This window comes from Alligator mississippiensis, chromosome 10 (genome assembly GCF_030867095.1).
Source record: "Alligator mississippiensis isolate rAllMis1 chromosome 10, rAllMis1, whole genome shotgun sequence".
NCBI lineage: Eukaryota > Metazoa > Chordata > Crocodylia > Alligatoridae > Alligator > Alligator mississippiensis.
The window spans coordinates 57,604,922-57,624,128 of NC_081833.1; the positions used below are offsets into that span (position 1 = coordinate 57,604,922).

General features: G+C 44.6%; 1 long non-coding RNA gene across 1 annotated transcript; it reads right to left on the minus strand.

Annotated features, from left to right (window-relative positions):
• Window positions 1-1,582: 1,582 nt before the first annotated feature.
• LOC109284478 (uncharacterized) lies at window positions 1,583-19,184 on the minus strand. The gene is made up of 2 exons (XR_002091957.2): window positions 19,098-19,184; window positions 1,583-2,238 (listed from the first exon to the last, which is right to left on the minus strand). It is a non-coding gene; the product is annotated as an uncharacterized LOC109284478 (long non-coding RNA).
• Between the last annotated feature and the right edge of the window lie 23 nt (window positions 19,185-19,207).

Below are 19,207 nucleotides of genomic sequence, written 5' to 3' on the forward strand. Positions count from 1 at the left end.
CAAAGATCCCCTCATTTTGTTTCCAAAATGTTCATAATCTTTCAAGGCGAGAGGGGCACCCATAATCATAGGCAACGTGTAGGGGGTATACACGGGTGCACATGCACCCCCTGAGATTGGGCGTACACCCCATGGAAGTGTCAGCTGCAAAACCGGAAGTGCCAGTGGAAATGTACTTCTGGTTTTTCCGGTTTCACCACTGGTGGTTCTGGGCTCAGTGATCGGCCGCTGGGGGACCCTCCCACCCTGGTCAGCAATTGGCTGCTGGAGCTCCCCCCCACCCCGTTCAGCGATCTGGTGACCCCCCCAGACTTGGGAGACACCAGTCACCCATGCCCACAACTCCCAAAGACCTCACCTTTTGGTTTTCACAATGATCATAATTGTTCTCAAACAGATGAAAATGTTTTTCTCAAACAGCTTCTCTAAAGTGTGTGAGTCCTGACTTTCTTATTCATGCCCCCCAGATCGCCAGCTTTTGGGGTGTGAATCCTTGTGTTTTCACACATGGTTTTCTAAGGGGTAGGTGGTATGTTTTCCTTTGAGGAACCATACTGTGTTTTTTCTTTCTTTCTTTTTTTTTTTTTTTTAACCATGTCCTTCTGCTCTATCCTTTTGGCAGAAGGGCATTCTGATCCTCAGGCTGAGTATGTCTATAGTTTTCTGACAATTTTTTAGAGGCCTCTGATCCGTTTCCTGCCTTTGTCACATTTTTAGGAACTGATTTTCCAAAGCAGAGCTTCCTTCTTTGGAGGTATTGTATGTAATCACTTAGGAAATATAAAATTTACCTCTCAGCATTAAGAATTTGCTTTCTACAAATGAATGGCTAAGCTTAACTGGACACTACAGGACCCTACAGAATTAAAAAAGACTTAACCCTCTCTATCTCTACACTCAAAGGGCTAACTGAAAACACATCCAAAACCTCCCTTCCCAAGAAGTGAGTGAGCACACACACACATACCCACACATACAAGTTTCAAATGCTTATTTCAAAAAATGTACCTTTCACTATTGGATAAAGACACAAAGGTATACATTTGTTCTGTTTTTCTAGTTTAGAAGAAGGGGTTCTATTTGAAAACAAACAGCTACAGGCAGTATTATAACTGAATGTGCTTATATTTACATAGTCACAAATAGTCACAGTCACCCCTCCATTTCTTAAATATTTTTAAATCTTGCTGTGGTCAAATTGGGTGTGGTTTTCCCACTAGATAAGCCCTGTATAATAAAAACTGAATAATACAGAAAATGAAATAGAGTGTGTGTGTGTGTGTATGTAGTAATAATAATAAACATATATCAAACTCTGTGGGACAACAAAGTCACCATTAAAAAGTGTTTTCTTAAAGTTAAATCCTCCAAATATGCATATACCAAATTCTATTTTAAAACAAAGTTACCATTAAAATTGTTTTCATTAAGACCCTCTAGTTATATAAGTTAGTTTTATCCTTAAAACACACTTACATAGCTGACCTGTGCCTTCTTCAAGTTACGTAAGCTGGTTTCATTTTGACATGCTCCCATCCCACCCCCAAGAAACAGAAGCAAGCATACACGACACCTGTGAGAATGTATTTTATAAGTCTTTATTTCCATCAAATCCGTACAATATTTACTGCTTTTTTCCCTCGAAACCCTCCTTCTCCTAAGAAGGGCTTTCATAATTTCTAATGACAGCTAAGTCTGGCTGGTTTTATCTTTACAATACACTCACAGGGCTAATTCTCCCCCCGCCTCCCCCCCCAAATCTCCTGAAAAAGCAAAAGTACACCAGTAAAAATACATTTAAAAAAATTTTGGTAAACCCTTCTTCTAAGCAGGGTTTTATAATTTCTAGTGCCAATTAAATGTTTAGTATAAGATAACAAAGGCCTATCTTCCTCACTAATCACCCATAAAGAGTAGTAATAAGTTTTTTCTGTAAAATGAACTGTGTTTAAAAGCATTGTATCCTCCACCACAGCCATGCTTCACGCCTCTTACCAGCATCTCTGCTCCATTGTTGACATCTTCTTCCCACTCAGGGTCTGGCATAAGGCACCTCTCTTCTCCCGAATCCTCTGTGTCTGCTGTGTGAATCTGGGCCTCTGGTTCAAAAGGCCTGCTGCTGCGTGCTCTCATGGGCTTCCTGATCAGGTTCAGGTGTCTCAGAGTCTTTGGGCTACTTCCTTTAATCTTCCCTCCTCCTCAGGACTAACACTACAGTAACAGTTTCTTTGTAGGCACCTGACAAGTTGGCAAAGTGAGGACAAGGGGTTTAACCAGTGTAATGTAAGAATCCATATCTGCTTCTGTCTGCCTTACTGCAGTCTCAGAAAAACACATGGTCTGCTTTGGAAAACAGACAGACTGGCAGCTTGAAGCCTAGACCCCACCCCTCCACTTGCTCTGGCTGGTTTGGTGCCTTTCTCAGAGAGATCCAAGGCCTCTGAAACCCCCCACCAATTGGTTGACGGTGGTGAGGTGCATTGTTAGAGGGGTTACAACCCCCTGCTATTTGATAGGTCATGCCTGTGCCATGTGGTCTAGGGTGGGTTGTGCAGCATGAAGGGTGGGCTTTGGGGTCTGATGGATGACCCTTCTGATATCATGGACCATGAAACAGGTGGTGTCACACACCATATGATAGGGGCAGGGAATTCTGGGACCAACACTGTAGTCAAAATGGACACCAAAATGGCAGCTTGGGGAGCAGGGCTGATGTCATGCACCTGTGACTGAGGGGTGGGGGCAGATTTTCTGATGTCCCTCACCATGTGATGTGGGGATAGGGAGGTAGGGTTTCTGAAGTCACCCACTATGTGAGGGAAACAAGGGCAGGACTTCTAGTTCCAAGATGGCAGCATGCGCATGGCACCTGTCAAGTTGATGGGATGTGTTTCCTATATACCACTCACACATACAGGTGAATGAACGCATCAGAATGAATGCACACTGAAAATCTATTGAAGACAAAAATACCAAATGACCTGTGGGTACACACTTCTCACAAGATAACCACTCTCTCCAATTTCTTAGTTCTAATCCTCAAAGGGAACTTACAAAACACCTTTCATAGACGAGCCTACGAACTTCACTTCATAAATCTACTGGATACAAAAAATCATGGACTATAGACATTGGATCTTTGATACGTTACAACCTACCAGACATCTGATTCACCAGACACCTGCTAGACCTGACCTCTTAAACTCTTCTTTCCCGCCCTTCCTCCCCTCCCTTCCTTTTTTGCCCTTTGTCTTCCTAATTTCCAGCTATTTACTTTTTCACAGTCAGCCTCTTTTCTCCCTTGAATTATTACTACTGTAGTTTCCTTTACTTGCCTTTCTTTCCCAGCTGCTTCCCCTCCCCGCTTCCCAGCTCTACCTTTTCTTTTCCTAATTTCTACCTATTTACATTCTCATTGACATCCTGTTACACTTCCAGCTTCTTTCATTCCTTGGAGCATCAGAATAGCAGAAACTTCCTATGCTTGAAGAAGGGTGATTGTGCTCAAAAGCTTGCTAAGAACTTTTCTCCAACTACTCAGTTGATCTAATAAAAGATATCACATCTACTCAAACAGCCTTGCCTGCCTATCTCCTTAGACGAACATGGCTACAACTAAAAACTCACTCATACCTACACACACAGCCCTGACCCCACAGTTCCCAAGAGTGAGGCTGGGCAATGACCCCAGACTCTTCCTTCCTGTGTCCCCACCCTCCCCTGGGCAAGTGATTACTCTACTGAGCAAATGACTCCACTCAAAACCCAGCAGAGTCCAGACCTATTGGCTGGGCTCCCTGGAGAAAACTGAAGCAAAAGTCCTGGATTGGTGGGAACCCACCTGGAAGGGTGGCTCCTGACTCAGAAGCCAGGCACGTCTGAGTGGGTTCCCACCAATCTGGGACTTTTGCTTCAATTTTCTCCAAGGGCTGGGATACTGAGACAGTCTCCAAAATCTGGGACTGTCCTGGCCAATCTGGAACATATGACTAGCTTATGCAAGGGTGTGCAAGCATGTGCCAATGTGTGCAAGGGTGTACAAGCATGTGAAAATGTGTGCCAGGCTGTGCAAGTGTGTGCAAGAGCCCCCACCACCATCTTTTAGCATAGGGATGCTGATACACATGATGCTGGGGTCTGCTGGAGTGCAGTAATTAATCAAATCTGCTTGGACGTGCTGTAATTAGAGTGTGTCAGAGCAGTCTCACTGCACATGTATAGGTGCCCACAAATACCTAAGAAGAGGATGTCAGGAGTGCAGAACAGGAAACAAAAAGCTTAGTTAATGACTACAATGAATAAAAATGCAGACATAATGAAAAAATACTTGAAATCTGTTAATGACAACCCCGTGCAGTAGTAGTGAGATGGTCACAGCAGGGACATCAGATGAAAAATGCATTGACAATCCACAATTCAGCTTCCAAGAATCATCACAAGAGATACAGAGACCAAAATGAAACAGAAATTCTTCATCTGGACCAAACTAATGATATCACTGGTTATAAAAATAAAATGATTCCCATTATAGACATTGGTGATGCCATTTCTGATCCTGCTCTATGGCCTAATCTAATGCGCAAAAATTGAGATCTGCTAGTGGCCAGTGATCCACCAAAAGTAAAGGGCACAGATTTACCTCTGGGTAAGCAGAATCACCACTTTTCTGTGACATTTTTTATTCAGAAATCTTGAAAATGGCAAAGTTCTGAAGTGGTACTTATTGCTTTACTCAGAGTCCACTGACAAGATTTTCTGTTTCTGCTGCAAGGTCTTTGACTTGAATCCAAAATCATCCCTAGCATTTGAGGGGTTAAATGATTGGCAGCATATGTCTCAGATTCTCATGTGTCATGAAAAGTTGATTAGTCATATCAATTCCTGCTGAATGTAGGTTAAGGCAGAGCAAAGGATAAAATAGGATCCTGTTAGATTCACTGTTAGGTTCCTTGACACTTCAGATGGCAAAGTGACCATTCAGGAGCATTTTTTGGTTTCAAAACAGTGGACAAGTCCACAGGGGAAGGACTAACTGATACTATACTTACTACTCTGAAGGAATATGACATAAATATCTGAGACTGCCAAAGCCAAGATTATGACAATGGTGTAAATATGAAGGGGAAAACAAGGGTGTATGGGCAAGAATCCTGAATCAAAACCCAAGAGCATTTTTCTTTCTATGTGGATGCCACTCAGTCTTGTGGTGGTGGATGTTGCAAAATCTTCAAGGAAGTCCAAGTCCCTCTTTGGGATTCTTCAAAAGATCTACATTCTGTTCTCTGACCCTGTTCATTGTTGGAAGAATTTCACAGATCATGTCAATGTCACTGCTAAGCCAGTAAATGAAACATGCTGGGAATGCAGAATTGAAAGCATTAAAGCTATTTGATACCAAATAACTAAAGTCCTTGATGCCCTCATTGCATTGGCTGAATTAGAACAAGCACACACTGGCATCCATCAGGAAATGCTCACCTTGGCATGTCAACTCACCAAATTCAAGTTTCTTGTCTACATTGTAGCATGGTTCTATATCCTTTTTTAAGTCACTGTGGTGAGCAAAAGCATGCAAATCAAGAAAAATTTCAACACTGTTACAGCCACAAATGTTAAAAAAGGCCTGTGGTGACTGTATTGTAAACTACAGGGAAGTCAGGTATGAAGAATCTATGACAACAGCTAAGGAAGTATCTAAAAATCTTGGTGTTGATCTAAACCAGCCCTGCACACACATCATAAAAGCATCAATTCGGCTATGAATGTGAAGATGAAACAGTTAACAATCCAGAAATCAAGTTCAAACTTGAATTTTTCAACCAGCCTATAGACACGGTGAAAGTATCTGTAGAAGAACAGTTTGAGCAAATGAATCAAATGTGCATGTTTGGAGCGTTCTATATAACATGATGTGACTGATAAAGAAATTTTGAAGAAACAAGGTAAGGACCATCATTGTGCATTGACATATGGAGGGAGCTCTGACATTAAGAGTGCTGACCTCAGGGAAGAACTTTGCCATCTCCAAACTCTACTTCCAACAGATTGTAGTGCTCCTCAAGAAGTTCCACAATTTATTAACAACAATGAATTTCATGACAACTTCTCAAACACTCAGGATAGCACTCAGGATCCTGTTAACCCTGCCCATATTTGCTGGTGAACAGTGAACAGAGCTTCTCAAAGCTGAAGCTCATAAGAACATATTTGTGAACAACTATGGGAGATGACAGACTATCTTTGCTGGCCATCCTGGCTATTGAGAATGCTGTGGTTCAAAATATATATGTCACAAGCAATATCAGTTTGTGGCAGCAAAGGCGCACAGAGTTATCTTATGAGTCTTGAGTCTTGGTGAACAAAGGGCACTGACAGACATGGACTGCCTGGATTGCCTATACCACAAGAGACCTGGGTTTGATTCCCAGACACTTATACAACTACAGGTATGGAAGCACCAAACATCTGGATTCAGTCTGATCTTTGGATACTGTCTCAGTGGCCTAAAGAGAGGATGGAAGGTCTGGGCAGCCTCCACTCCTCTAAAAATTCCTACCCAAGCATATGCATTGATGGTCTGGGTGGCCCTCATGCATACATCATGATCCAGGAGGATTGATGGTTGCCACTAATATTTAGCCTAAATTTCCCTTGCTGCAGCTTGAGGCCGTTGCTCCTAGTCCTGTCCCTTATGGCCACAGAGAAAAGCCTGTCTCCATGCTTTCTATAATCATCCTTTAGGTATTTGAAGACTGTTATCAAATTCCTCCTCAGTCTTCACTTCTCCAGGCTAAATAGCCCCCATTTTTTTCAGCCTTTCCTTATACATCTTGCCTCCCAGGCCCCTGATGATTTTTGTTGTCCTGCAATAGCCTCTTTTCAAACTGTCCATATCCTTCTTGAAGTATAGGGTCCAAAACTGGACACAGTACTCTAAGTAAGGCCTCTCCAGGTAGAGTTTTTGCATCACACTGTAAGTCTCCTGTGCTATAGAATTCTGCAGGATTTGTTCTTAGAGCACAATCTTACAACTTTATTCAAATGTGACACCCTTAACCATACAAATAGTTCCACAGAAATCAACAGTATTATTCATGTAAATGAAATTACCTGCTTGAGTCCTAACATTATCTTTGCTTCTGCAGTGACATAAGTAAAGGACAGTTTCTGGCTTCTCTCAGTTGGTTTCAGAGCCTTACCACATTTTTTGCTTGTAATAAAGAATAATGTAATGCTTAATAGCATTTGGAATTTGACCAAGAGGAATTAAAACTGGTAGAGAGTCAGTAAACAGAAGATGCCTTAGGCAACAGAATAGAGTATGTTAGAGCAATAGGTATGGCACAACCAAAACAAAGATGAAAAGATGGAAGGAGTGGATGGTAGGGAAAGGTAGGACAACAGATGCAATTTCATTAGGAAAAATGCTTAGTTTTCCAATGAATATGTTATTAAGGTGACTAGATAGTTGCATGTTCAATAGAATCAACTTAGTTATCAGAAATGAATGAAAATTTGCAATCGGAAGGATAAGCAACATTTTAAAATAAATATGTGCTAAAAACTCTCCCAACTTTGACAATTAAATGCTAAGGCAAATGTCAGCATCAGAAACTCAGGTAAGAGGTTGGAGTGCATTTTAAGGCTGTGGTAAATCGAGGTGATTCAGAGGCCTGGCTCATCATAATATAGGAAGGGAATGTGCTTATACAAAGCAAATGTCAGTTTATCATTTTGAACTGAGATAGTGTGAAATACAAATTAGCAAGCATACCTCCTTTGTGGCCTTTAAGTCAAAGAGCATTATAAAATGAAAAACAAAGAGGACAGCTTTCTAGGAGTCTAACGGTGTCAGACTGACCCTGCCTGTCTCTTGTTATTGCAAAAAAAACATAATGCTTGTGGTCAATAATTAGAAGAAACATCCACCCAGTAACAGAGGATTCAACAATGCCATTCTCAGCTCAGAGCCCTCCCAATATAAGTCTGTCATCAGGAAACTGAATGTTTCAGCTTAATCTAAGCAAGTGGGGACATATACACATGCATTTGATCTGAGATCAGTTTATTTGCAAGTAAACTACTTGTGAGTAAATGCTCCCAGGAAGGTGTCTACACTTGCAGGGACTTGGCAGTAGATTTGCTGCTCTTAACACCAAACTGGTACTACTTCCTGGCCCAGTGGATGGACAGCTTAGCCAGGGGCAACAGTGGTCCGTCGTCTCCTGGCATAGACAGCTCCTCCTCTGGCAGCCGGTATCCAAGGCCAGCAGGGCTAGCGTGCAGTCTTGGCCCCACTGTAGGCAACACCAGCCCAGAGCCCGTGTGGAGCTGGGGCAAACAGCAGGCCTGGGCACAGGTGGGGGGAGGGACTGAGGGACAGGGGACCCTGGAGGCCTGGAAATTAAACTCGCTTTGCATCTGCACACAGAATTTCTGTGTTTCCCAAGGCCCAAAGGGGTGGCCTGCTCCATATTCTTATAAACACCAGAGCTAGGTGAAAAATCAATGGTCTCAAGTTGCAGCAAGGGGAGTTTAGGTTAGATATTAGGAAGAATTTTCTTACAAGGAGGGAAGTAAAATGCTGGAACAGGTTACCCAGAGAGGTGGTGGAAGCTCCATCCTCGGAGGTTTTTAAAACCTGGCTAGACAAAGCCTTGGCTAGGATGATTTAGTTGGGGATAGTGCTGCTTTGAGCAGGGGGTTGGACTAGATGACCTCCTGAGGTCCCTTCCAACCCTAGTTTTGTATTATTCTATAACCCAGGGCAGGAGCTGGGCCAGGGGTTCCTGGCTGCTGCAGGTGGCACTTTACTTCCTCCCAGGTGGGCCACTGGGTGCTGGCTGCAGGCAGCTTACCTCCCCCGCCCCCTGAAAGCACCTGCTGCTGTGGCTCCAGACCCCTCTCCCCCTGCAGGCCACCCATGCTCCTGCCCATGGCACCCAGGCATGACAAGGACAAGGAGCTGCCCATGACCTCACCCTGCCTGCAGGGGGCCTTACCAGGGAGGCGCCCTGGGGCTAGCCCCCCTCCCCCTGCACCGGTGCTGCACCCCGAGCATGCCCTTGCTGCATGTCGCAGACAGTGCCAAAGGAGGTGTTTGCATGAACTGAGGGGTGCCAATCCACTATGCCATACTGCTGCTGATTGCCATGGTGCCCTGCGCTTGGATGGTGCAGGAGGCCAGCCTGGACTGCCCCACAAGCTTCACCACCACCCGGAGGGCTAACTGTGGCTGTGCTACATATCCCTGACCTCCTGCAGCCTAAGAGGACATCAGTGCTGGCATCAATGCATTCCTCAGTGTGTGACGCCAATGCCATGGGGGCACAGGCCGCTCAATAAAGTTTTGCACCATCTCCTGTCTCCCTGAATGCTATGTGTGTGTGTGGGGTGAACCCAGAGCCAGGGGAGTGTGGGTGGGCTGGGAGGTCTTACCATGTGACTGGGGCTGGTGTGGCTGGCAGCTCCACTCGGTCCCACCTGGTGGCCATGGTGTGCAGCTCCAGGCGTTATCCTTGGACAGCGGGGCACAGCACACAGGTGCCTGGTCAGACCCCTCTCCCCACCCTGGAAGAAGCTGGCACAGCTGGCAGCGACATAGCTGGCTATGCCTTGTGGCTGGGCCTGGGGCTGTATAACTGTTGGGGCATGCTCTGAGCTGGGCTCCCCAAGCTGCTGGTGGAGGCTGTGGCTAGGAAGCTTGGGGGTACAGGCTGCTGCAGACCCAGAGAGCCCTCTCTAGGTCACCATGGGTGCAGGCAGGGGTGGGGGCTTGGGCAGGCCACTCATGCTGATGTACACAGCACAGCTGCAGCCTGGGTCCCAGGGCACAAGGATGGCTGTCAGTTGCCACATAAAGGGCATGGACTTGAAGGCACTCTCCAACTGACGATTGTGGTTGGTCATGGTGACCCACTGTGCCCACAAGGCCTCGACCTTTATGCAGCACTGCCATGCTGACAGTTGTGCTCAAACTCCTACATCCGGCCTGACAGGCCCTCATGGACATGGGTGTTGGAATGCCCACCCAGCGCGAACTGGTGTTGCACTCCCTTCTCACCCCCCAGGGCCACAAGGTCACCGGTCTCCTCCACAGACCAGATGGGGCACTGGGTAGTGGGTATGGGCATATGTGTGGGCAAGGACGACATCATCAGGGGTCCTACACCACCTCTCTGGGCCTTTGTGCAGCTGTCCCTGTGTTGCCAGGACTGGGCAACTGCCTGCAGCACCCAGCACAGGGGGAAGGCATGGGACTGACAACCACGTGGCTAAGGCAATGCCCCACAACACCTGCAGGTTCCTGGGCCTGGGTGCTAGTAGGCATGGCTAGAGTCTGCAGCACTCTATAGCACCTTGTATGTCTGGATGGCATGGGCCTGGGAGCTGGGCAACACTGTGATGCCAGGCAGCAGTGCTGGGGTGCATGCAGGCTGGCACAGCTAGACTTCGGCCTGCCCAGGGGGACACAGGGGCCTGGAGTGCCCTCAGGCTCCCTGTATGTGCACCCCAGGGCTCAAAATGCCTGTAGGCTTTTAAAGGACCTGATGCAGGGGCTGTCACAGAGGCACCACAGACCTGGGGCAAGAGGGGCTCCCAGCCCAGAACCCTGGGGCTAGCCGCAGGCCGGCCCGGCTAGTGGCAGGGCTGACCACGAACAAATTTGCTCCTGGTCAGCTTCTATACATGCATTACTGTACAGTAATGAATCATGAGTAAATTTGCTACCTGCATTTGCAGGCAGCAAACTTACTTGCAAGTAGCATCATTTACTGCGCAGTAAGTGTGCACATGAAGACGTGCACACTTACTACACAGTAAACTATGCTGCTGTGTAGTTAAGCATCTCATGCAGACATAACTAGTGGTTACTAAAGATGACAGTTACATTATCACATAAACTTTGATGGGTCAGACCTCCCACAGAGCCTCAACATAGCTTGTAAAATTGAGAGTATGTATGTGCACACATTAGGTGTCTTATCTAGTTTGTATGCACAAAAGGAGTTTGTGTGTGCAAACAGTGTGAGTTAAAAAGTGCATTTGCAAAATCGCAAGTGAAGTTTTAGAAGACAAAAATGTAGCCCCTTATGTCTGTATAATTATATCATTAACGCTGTCATCACATCACCCTGTAATTACCTCAACAAATGGATACAGTAATAAAGAGCATGGGCCAAATTTATCCCTGATGTAACATTCTTAATTTTAATGGTAAAATAAATTTGGCACCATATGTGTAAGGTGCTAAAAAGCACCAAAAACATGTTATTATCCCTAGTCAAAGTCTCAGAGCCTGATTCTCATGTCACTTATGCAGGTATAAATCACCACTGAAGTCAACAAAGTTATGCTACCTTTAATACTGCTGTATATGAGTGGAGATCTAGGTCCTTAAGGTATTCAACTATCTAGGCTACCTTTGCTAATATACTGATATGATCAGAAAGCTCTCCTCCTTTACAGAAAGAAGACGAGGAAAAAAAGCAAAGTGACACTAATCTTTTCTGAATCCGGCTTTCCTCTTGGGTGTGACTACATGCAGAAAAGCTGGGATTTCTAGGTGATACTAATCAAAGGTGGCAGAAGCAACTACCAAGCATACAAATAAACCATCCAAGTTTCATGTACTAAACCAACTAGGACAGCATTCATAGTGTTAGAGCAAAGAGAGAGTCAACTGTTTTTTCTGAGGTGCCTAGAGCTTTACCACATACAGGTGTCATAAAAATAAATTATGTTAATTTTTAATTATTATTATTAGCAAACATATAATAAAATTATAATGTAATGCACATTAACTGTGAGCTAGCTTGGCTTTCAAAGATTCTTTTTTAGATTCTTCTTGTGATAGAGAGGAGAAATCTTAGGGTGCCCTTCACTAGGAAAATATGTCGTCTGTCTAGTGCTTTTGTAATGTGTTTAATGGAAAGAGAGGAAGTTAGCCATGCTACCTTGGCCTGCCTTCTACTTGTGATCACAGCGTGTGTGTGGGGTTTTTTTTCTGGGAGGGGGAAGAGGGGGTAATTTCCTCATTTTTTTCTGCATCTTGATATGAGCCTTATTCTCAAAGCCACTCCTCTGGCAGTGTAAAAAGGCCACATATTACATTTACACACACTTCCAGGCCCATTCACACAGTCAGAGTGGTATAAACAAGCTTAGTGTGACTGAGAATTAAGCCTTGAAGAAGAGAAACAAGCAACAACTGACCTATCTTAACAGCTGATCATACTAAAGAGTTGAACCTGGGGACTGATCGTTTTGATGGTGCTTGTATATTGCGGTGATAAACACAGTATGGATAGATAAGACATTAAGTTTGGTAATACTGAGCATGTAACTTGCCAGCCTCCACAAGTAAGAACTTGAACAGTAATTACAGTGTCTAAGCAAGGACCTGCAGAAGTAACAGCATGTTGATATTATCCCTGAAGGCTATCTTCCTTTAGTAAGAAATACGAGGGAAAGAGAACATAAGAAGCTTTAAAGGGCAGTGTTAAGCATGCCTTTGTCAACACTGCAATGCTGATGCTGCATTTCTCTTTGGCTCTTCAGTATGGAGTTGCTTGATCACTTAACCTAGAGATTCTTGGACACTGAATGCTTGCCCAGTTCCACCATACTGTCATCCCACAAATGTGGCAAAACATCAATGGCTATAGTAAGGCTAAGTAGAAAGAAATACAAACTTAGGCCCTGTCCTGCAAACACTGGGCTCATGAATAAAAAATAACATATCTGGAATTCTAATAGAAGTAATATTTGCTATGTGACCAATGTCCAAGTAAGTCAGATTATTTAAATAAAAATTTGATGATATCCCTAGATGATTCATCTCACATTCAAGTGGCATAGTTCTAGTCTCTTGGGATTCTCAGGGCAGAAAGAAGAGAGAATAATGATCATTTTCAGTGTGAAATATATAAATAGGAATAAATGCTGTATCCATCAGCAAACCTGTGGCAGTTATTTACCATCAAGTAGCTTTTAGCCAAGTTATCCTTCTGGCAAGTAAGGGCGACAAGGAAAAATGTTTAAGCATTAAAATCTAAAAGAATCTCCTTAAAGGGTTAATACGTGCCTCATTAAGAGTGCTAAAATCAGAATGAAATTAAGATTCAGAGTGAAGCTTATGACCCGTGACCCATTTTCTGTCTTACAACAGCTTTAACACTGTGAGTTTTGGGTTCTTCATTCCAGCTACAGTGCAGCCTTTCATAAACTGTCCATTGAAAGTGCAAAGCTAGGATTCAGTCATCAGTGCAGAAAATATGTCCTAATTTGGAGAAGAAATGGCATATGCTCAGCCGTCATGGTTAAAGAAACATGAAACCTTGGAGTCAGGTTTGGTCCCAAGGAACACCATTCTAGTCTCTATGTTCTGTATTGTGGTGTTCAGACTGAGCTTTTCCTAGACTGAGGCAGTGTCAGCAGCTGGCCTTAGAAGTTGACGAGCAGAAATGGCCATTCACCATTGAGGTTTGTTCCTGATAGGTTATATCTGGTCATGAGAAGATACAGGGAGCACTTCCTACAGGAAATCATAAACTCCTCACCTCACTTTCCTATAGCATTCTCTTCTAGCCTCCTCAGTGCCCTCAGTTAATTAAAATGTGACTGCTCCTTATTGATTTGATTGTGTAGCACTGAGGATGCAGTAAATTGTTTATGGCCTTGCAGTACGGCTGTCCACATGAGGACTGAGGTAACTCAGAAACAGGGCATCCAAGTTTATTTGACAGTGAAGACACCTTGATGCACATTAATAACTTTATCTGCTGACACTGCTCATATTATATAAAGTTACTGTTATTATCACTCATATCTGACCATGTGCATCTCTTTGCAAGATCAGGGTCTAATTTTATAATGTGTGAAGAGAGGTCTGTAAAAGACCTTGCTTCTCCTTATGGAAGCCAATGTGATCATGTGAGTTATGACTCTTGACAACATTTGGTTCCAATTTGATGCAAAAGGTTGTGAAGGAATTCTTCAGTGGTCCATGAGTAGGGACCTACACAAACCATGATTGTGTGGACTTTCCAGAAATAATGAAATTGGGTTATCTCTGCAAAAACCATATGGAAAAAAAAATGACTAAAGATAAAATGCTGGCTCCCCAATGCTAGCCAGCAGTCCTCCTGGCTGTGCAGCCCATCCCAGGGAAGGGCAGAGGGAGGCTGCCAGCCCGAAGACTGGCAGGCAATGTTTGCTGCTCCCATCCCTCGCTGCTGATTAGCTGAGAGGGCTGGCTGTCATGGAGTCCTGCCCCTCCCCACCAATCAGTGATGAGGGGTGGGGCCACATGATGGCCCTCTCAGCCAATCAGCAGTGAGGGGTAGGGGCCATACAATGGACACCCCCTCCACCAATAAGTGGTGGGGGTAGAGCCACCAAGGCTCCTTGGCTAATCAAAGGCATGGGGAGGGGCCCTGCCATGATAAGCCCTTGAAAATGGCAGCCAGCCCTGCAATCTGCCCACAAAATCAGCTGGCTGCCTCCTCGAGTTGGGTAGACCCCTAGCCATGAGAGCATTCAAAGCTCCCATGTGTCAATTCAGTTTCTCTGCTTCATAAATTGGTCCCTGGGCTGCTACTGCATGGATTTTACCCCAATCTGCTCAGAGTATCGTTGGGGGAAACACAAATCACTGAGAGATTTAACATGAGAAACAAGTCACTTAAATTCTGCAATTAAAGGGCCAGATTCTGATCTAACTTGTATGATATCCATGTGAGTCCATCAATGACTATGGTTTTGCTCAGGTTATCAGTCCAGACAGAATTTGGCCAAGAGACGCTTCTTGTTCTTCTTTGGCAAATGATGCATACCATCTGCTTGTCGCTATTAAAACATTTTTATTTGGCAGATGAAATGCAAAATGTGCAGCAGAGCCCAGTAAACTACCCAATATTATAGTTGGTAAAACTGCACCTATATAGTTACTAGTCTAATAAATGATGGGCCCTTTTAATTGGGCCAATTGCCAATATCATCCACCGTGATACAATCTGGTGACTAATCAATGGATTAAAGGCATGCTAAATGGTGAAAAGTCTGTATAACTGACACACAGGACCTGCTTGCGTGCTTTTTCACTTTACTTATCAGATATAAAACAGTGGCTTGTGGCATACGATTCCCACTTTGTGGCTCCCCTGTTTGGTTCATGGTGATTTTAGACTTTTATGTCAGCTGAAAGATTCAAATTTTAAATTGAAAAATATTTTAATACTGCATACTCGGGTTGTCTTCAGATTCATTTGTGAAACAAAATGGGATCTTTCCAAAAAAATTATAAATCCATATCCATAGTATCTCACTACCATGCATCAGTGAGCCTCTGATGATAAGGTTAATTACTTAATTGGACTATTTCTAATAATGTTCAAGAGAGCTACTAAGCAGACTGAAAGGAAGCTATTGAGTATGAGTATTTAGAAAGAATGCAAGATTTACATAAAATATTTAAAGTAAGAAAGAATGGTCTTTTTGCTAATCAGCTGCTTTCTGTAGGATATGTGTGTAGGTATCATGTTCATTCAAAGGGCCTCAAGAAATTGTTGTACATGTACGGATGTCTCATGTACACTATAAACTCCAGCATAAATCTCAAGAGCTCTTCATCCTCTTTTAGAAATCTGACTACAAATGCAAACTTACACTTGAAGATCAGTATAAGGCTGGGATAAAAACTGGGGCCTCCATCTTTCAAAACTTAAAAAAAAATATTTGTATATTCTTCATGTACAGAACAAGGAAAATGTTGATCTGTATCCTTGGGAATAATCTGGTGTGTAACGACATGTCCATAAAGTATTTGGATTTGAGGGTAGCACATTTCTTTTCACCTGGTTCTATATCATCTGTCTTTTTGACAAGTAAGAACGATTTATGTTTCAGAACCTCCTTCCAATCTAGATATATTAAAAAAAAGGGATGACTGCAGCTCCCCGTTGAGAACCTACAGCCTAGCATATGCTGGATACTATAGTCATCTAAATGGGTAAAATGTAGCATAAACAAGCAAAAAACATATTTTAGGAATATGCTCCATTTTTGTTTTTCCATCGTTAGGTCTGTTCTTGAAATGTCATCTTGGTGTTTTCAAACACCTTGTTGCATGACAACATTCAAAGTCAAAGGAGAGGTATAATTTTTGAAGGAAAAGAGGGCTACAAAAATTACATAAATGCTTTACTATGCTGTGGAAGTTAAACCCTGTAAAAGCTCAAAAGACATATAAAGGTTGTATTGGTTCCAGGAAACACTGCAAAATATAGGTTTTTAAAAAAGAAGCCAAGAAAATTAAGAACTAAAAGTACATTTATGGTCAAATTTAACAGCACCAGGAACAAGGACATTGAAAGACAAATAAGATAAACTTTACTGACTATGCAGCATTTTTAGCTGAGAATTTATAGGTATTTTATTTAAAAAGTAAACAAAAAAGATGTAGCATAATTAATCTGGTGAATCTGTAATCCGAGACCCAATGGAGCTTTTATGTACTATAAAAGACTTTGCTGATTTGAAATGAAATAATGGGGATTTAAAATCTACTGAAGCTGTTGTGTGGACTCTTGTTAATTTTGTTATTCAGTACTTGTCTGATATACAATCTAGTGTGTTTGAAATAAATACAGTGTGGTTGTGATCTGGAATCTCACAGCTCTGTAGTGTGGGTCTGGTGGACCTGATGGATCTGCTATCTGGAATACAGGAGATGTGAGTCTGCTCCGAGTTGGAGATTTTGGGATAAAACGTGTTTGGTGGCTCTTTATTTTGACAGCCATGGGGCATGACACCAGGAGGGCATTTTGAATCTGATGGGCTCTACATTTGGGTGCAACAGCAGTAGAACCCAAAAAGATCTGTGCTGTGCACATATCAAAGGATCCTGTGCTTTCAGCTCTCTTAACCGTCGGATGGATTTGACCCAGGCTCAGTGATGGCCATAGGGTCCAGTGGTTTTTTGGTTTATGATCTGATGGCTAGAAGATCTAATGGCTGAGGCTTGGGAGTTGGGATCCAACGACTCAATCTCCTGGCTGGATCAGGACTTTTCAGCCTTCTTAGACTCAAGCCCCCCCCCAACATTATTTACTTGGTCAGACCATAGGGCCATTTGGCCCAGTGTCATACAGGGCCAGGAGGACCCTTGGTGACTGTGGAGCCATTTCCCTGCCCCTTGTTTGCTCATGTCTCTGGGCAATTTCACTGTGTCTTTGGATGCGTTCAAGGGCCAGTGGGAGCTTGTCCAGTGTGCTCTGCTCAGTGTTCCCCCTTGGCACTCTTGTTATGAGCCTTTGACCTCCACTCCTGTCCCTATTTTCTTGTCACTAGTGACCCCCAAGACTAAAGGGGTTTATAGTTTCTATGGCACGCCTGGCCTGCAACTTTCCCTGATGTGTTAAAAAGTTTTCCATCACACGGGCCAGAACGCCTAGCGACTATGAGGCCATTTTCCTGTCCCTTGTCTGTTCATGTCTCCGGGCAGTTTTATTGGCTTCTTGGATACAGACTTGGGGTGAACTCTGGGCAGCTGCAGCAAGAAGGGCCTGGCAGTGGTGATGGGGAAGGAGCTGTTTTCCCCCCTGGTGCTGAGTAGCAGCTTCTGCCTGGCCACTGACACTGATCAGCGTGGGCAGGTGAGTCTGGAGCAAGTGTGGGGCAGGCCAGGGGCAGGGCTGTGCACATGGGGTCCGTCTAGTCTGGAGCTTGCCTGCTCCACTGGTCAAAACAATGTGTGATTAATGTGATTTAAACAAAAAAAAGTGTTAATTTTATTTTTGTGTTAATTGTGTAAGTTAACTGCGAGTAACTGATGGCCCTATTTTAAGCCTCTGACTATCACTCCCATCCCTTTTATGCCTTTAGTTGTCCCAAGGCAACAATTGATTGCTATCTAGGGGCCTCCCTTTCTAAGGCAGGCTTGTAGCTTTTCCTTGTGGGCATTGGCCCAGGGCCCCTCAGCAAGAAATAGGCCCATGGCGCACAGGGCCAAGGACCCCCATGACTGTGGGGCTGTTCTCCTGTCCTGCCTGCTCACGCCTCTGGGTGGTTTCACTGGCTCCTTGGATGCAAGCAAGGGCCAGCGCGTGCTGGGTGATGTGCTCTGCTCCATGTCCCCCCTTGGACCACTTGTTTTGAACCCTCGACTTTCACTCCCTTCCTGGTTTTCTTTTTTTGTTGTTCTGACCTTTTTTTGTTGTCAGTGATATGTCCTTAGTGGCCCGCATCACTAACCTGGGCTTATAGCTCTACTCGGTGGGCTTTGGCTCAGTCACAGAACGGCAGATCAAAAGACCTGTTGTTGCACAGGCCTGGGAAGACCCCTGTGACCGTGGAGCCGTTTTCCTGTCCCTTGTCTGCTGACGTCTCTGGGCAGTTTCACTGGCTTCTGGGAGGCATTTGAGGGCCCGTGTGCCCTGCTCCACGTCCACCCTTGGAGGACTTGTTTTAAGGCTTTGACCCTCAGTCCTGTCCCTGGTTTGCATTTTATTTGTCCCAACCAATCACCAATACACCCTTAGTTATGAAGGCAGCTGTACAGTTTCGGGCAGGCACTGAGCTAGGATCCGTGGCACATCCAATGGCCTGTCACAAGGAGCAGGTTTATTTTCTTTTTTAAAGACATTTTTCCTGTTCCAAGCCAAATCCAGTCCAAACCCGTGAGTCAGTCCAGAGCCATAAGTGACCCTACAACCGGCAAACGCCCTCCACCCCCACCAGGGGCTTCAGATATTTCCAAAGTCTTTTGGCCAGCATCCTACGTGCCCAGAGGCTTGGGGTTCGGATGCTCCCAAGTTTCGCCTGCCCTCAGCCGTACGGCCGCGGGAGCCCCAACACCTTTATGCCCCAACACCTCGGTGGGGACTAAACCGCGCCAGAAGAACGGGGACCCCCGGGAAACTCTTCATGCACCCAGATACAGGGCAAATTTTAGGGAGACCCAATTTTTAATTTTTTTGTTTGTGGTGGGGGGATGTTTTTGCCAGGAAGCGGCTGTACTTCCCGACTGTTGATGTCATTCCCCCCCCAGCCAAGAACAGTACGAAGTCCCACGCTACAAGTGCGGTGATCTTTACCTGAGCGCATCTTTCTGGGGCCCCACGGTCTCTGCCTCGCGGCCTGCCAGGCCCGTGCGCGCCCAGCCCGCGCCGCCGGGGGGTGGGGTGGGGTGGGGGGAGCGTCCGCC